Source organism: Carlito syrichta, unplaced genomic scaffold, assembly GCF_000164805.1.
Source record: "Carlito syrichta isolate Samal-C Ts95f unplaced genomic scaffold, Tarsius_syrichta-2.0.1 Scaffold311807, whole genome shotgun sequence".
NCBI classification, from domain to species: domain Eukaryota; kingdom Metazoa; phylum Chordata; class Mammalia; order Primates; family Tarsiidae; genus Carlito; species Carlito syrichta.
In genome coordinates, this window is record NW_007255903.1 from 252657 (window position 1) to 255875 (window position 3219).

The following is a 3219-nucleotide window of genomic DNA, read 5'->3' on the forward strand; positions in this document are numbered from 1 at the left end:
CAGCTTGAGCAGAGGCATGAAAGAGAAGGCAGCTGACATTTGTGAAGCCCTCCTAGGAATCTGGCCTTGTCCCAGGTGCTGTAGATCCATTCTCATTTATTCCACACAGCCCGGGATGTGGAGAAGGAAAATGATCACACAGAAGGCTTAGGTGATGTCTTCAAGGTCACACGGCTGGTAAGCCTAAAAGCCTGAACTCAGACTCTGCAGCAAGACTCTACACCTGCACTATCCTCCCCGATGGTTCCCTAGCCACTGTGACATTGACATGTGCTGTGCATGGAAAACACACACTGGATTTCAAAGACGTTGTATGAAAAAAAATGCAAAATAAGCCACTAACAACTTTTCTATTGATTACATGTTGAAATATGTTGGATATATTGAGCTAAATAAAATATAGGATGAATTAATTGCACCTATTTCTTTTGCTTTTTAAATCTGGCTACCAGAAAATTTGAAATTAATATGTGGGTTGCATTATACTCTAGTCTATATCACGAAAAAACAGATTTAAAGGATGGATTTAAAGAGGGAGAGTGGGCACTCCTCCCATTCTTTGATAGGGAAGCTGGAGCCAGGTGGGCTTAGACATCAAAGGTGACTGAGCAGTGACGTTTCTGCATCTCTGTCTCTATCCAGCTGGGCCACCCAGTCACAGGTGAACTCAGGCCTGGGATGAGCATTTCCCTGGCCCTAGCACAAGACACATCAAGCCATGGGAGTTACCATAGAGATAGTAAATATTTCCCAAAACTGAACTTGGGGAAGGGGAGGGTGGGGAAATCTACCATAAAGAGAGAGGGGGCAGCCAGGCTCATCCGGAGAGGAAATGTGTGTATGTTGTGTGTTGGGGGTGGGGCAGGGCAGAAGCCAGGACAGGGAGGGATGCACAGCCCAAGCGGGTGTTTGCACAGGGCTTTCCGGGCCTTCCTCCCGAACTGCTCCACGCCCCTCTCAGCCACTACTTTCACCTCCCCTTACCAATTCACCAGAAATTCTATCTCGTTCTCCCACTCTAACAGTCTGACTCTAGGATCCAAGTAGAGGTGGGGGCAGAAAAGCACCAGAACTCTCTGATCCCACCCTCTCCTGCTTTGCCCTTGGCAGAGTCTGTTCCCCTAAGAACGGCAGAGGGGGTGGTCTGGGACCGGAAAAAACAAGTTGGAAAATGTGACCGTGCCAGAAGCAGGACCATTCATTCCCTAGCTGTGGGAGGGTAGGGAGACCTCTTCCCAGGCAGACGCTGACTGGTAGGTCTAACAACACCTTTGTCGGTCACTCTCTGAGCTGTCTTGGCAAGGGTGATGCAGGGGCCTTGGCTCCCTCTTTGGTGTACAGAAGCCTATTTTGCACTGACTACAGGTCTTTGATACTCTCTGACTTTTCCCCACAGGGTGGCACTTATACTCCTGGGCTTCAGGCAGCATGACACATGCATGACAGGGATTGGCGCACTTGGGGGTGCTCAATATTCCTGCTCACCAGACCAAAGTAAGAGTCTCTTGGGGACAGCTCAACTCAGAAACCGGTGCCACTGGTACCCACTTCCAACTCCCTCCATTGGAGGGCCAGAGAACTGAGTGGTACTGAAAGCAGGAATCGGGGAAGGAAGAAGCCAGAAGCCTCTGCTCTCCTATCCAAATCCTTCCCTTCCACCTGACACAAAACTCCATTCAACAGGGGGAGACTGAGGACCAGAGAAGGGTACCCAGGGCATGTGATCTATGCCAGGGCTTTTTTAGAGTCTATCTAGAATTTCTCCTGCTAGTGTGCACTCGCTCGCGCTCGCTTGCTCTCTCTCACTCGCTCGCTCTCTCTCCCCACCCCCCTCATTTATACATTTGGGTTTTTTTGGTAGCTCCAGATTTTACTAAACTGTGATTAGGCAGGTTCTGACCCAGCATGCCAGGTACACAGCACTGCTCTCCCCCTACAGGGAGGCCCTACCTATGCCAGCCTGGTCAGAGTCCTTTCCGCTCAAGGCTGCACCATTCCTAACCAGGAGCAGCTCAGTCTAGGGCAAGTTCCTACCCCCAGACCCCTAAGAAGTTGGGGAGGGGAGCCAGCAGAACAGAATTTCAGAACCACGTTTACCTCCAAAAGGCCCAGGGAGCACTCAACTCACAAATGGGCAAACAGAACTATACACAAGCTGAGACTGGCCCAAGGTCACACACCAAACACATTAAGAGCAAATCTGGGACTAGAATCCAGTCGTTTCTATCGACCCCAATCCCGTCCTCAAGGCTGATTCCCACGGATGCTCTCAGACGTTGAGGCCGCCAGTCTCTAGCCCCAGAGGCCTGCGCCCTACCCCCGTCCCCAAGCACCATAGAGCAGGGAAAGGCGTCTTCAGCCTCTATCCAAGGCCAGCTGCAAACCGCATTCTGGGTCCCCAGGCGCCGCGGACCCGCCCCGCCCCTCCCTCCTCTCCCGCAGCCCGGAGCCTTTGTCAGCCACGCGCTCACACACACACAACCGCGCCGCCACGCGTGCACACACCCGTTCTCCCTAGCGCACACCCGCAAGGGGCACGCGCACTCGCCGCACGCACTCAGTGGGGTGGAGGCGGCAGAGAAAGGAAGGAACTGACGGCTCCAGACGGACGAGCTGCCTGGGCTGGGGGAAGGGGAGGAGAGGCCCGGGAACCTGCAGCTGGGGCGGGAAGGGGCGCGGAGACAAGAACGCAGAGAGACGCAGAGGAGATCGGAGAAGAGGACAACGGATGGGCCGTCAAGGGCTGGCGAGGACGCGCGGGCTGCTCCAGGGGTGGGGACTCCGCCAACCCCTGGCCCTGGGTGGGGTGAGAGGTATCTAGGATGGGCCCGGGAAGCACAGGGGCATCACTTGTCCAGTCGTGCCTGAGCAGAGGGCCCTTAGGGACCCCACGTAGCGCTCAGATATAGAGGGCCTGGGACCAAAAGCTATCCGGGGTACCTCGAGGTCGGGGCGGGTGCGTCCTGGTCATCGAGCTGGGTAGGGCACTCGCTCACCTGCCACGGTGTACCTGTCCAGGTAGTTGAGCACGTTGCCGAAGCTAAGGATGGCGGCGGCCGCCCCCCGCCCGCGGCCCAAGCTGGCGGGTTTGGGCTGCTGTGCGCCGGGGCCCTTGGCAGCAGCTACGCAGCCGGGGGTGCCGGGGGTGCTGGGGGCTCCGGACGGGGCCCGTCTCACGCTGCCAGACAGAGTCTGCACCTCATCGTCGTTGGCCGAGAC

At 55.7% G+C, this 3219-nt stretch overlaps 1 protein-coding gene across 1 annotated transcript in view; it reads right to left on the reverse strand.

Moving 5' to 3' along the window:
• The window catches only part of SPNS2 (sphingolipid transporter 2), a 38784-nt gene extending 35565 nt beyond the window's left edge, over positions 1-3219 (reverse strand). Inside the window, exon 1 of the mRNA XM_008069088.2 lies at positions 2997-3219. The gene's annotated coding sequence lies outside the window, so the exon portion shown is untranslated. The remainder of the gene's footprint in view (positions 1-2996) is intronic.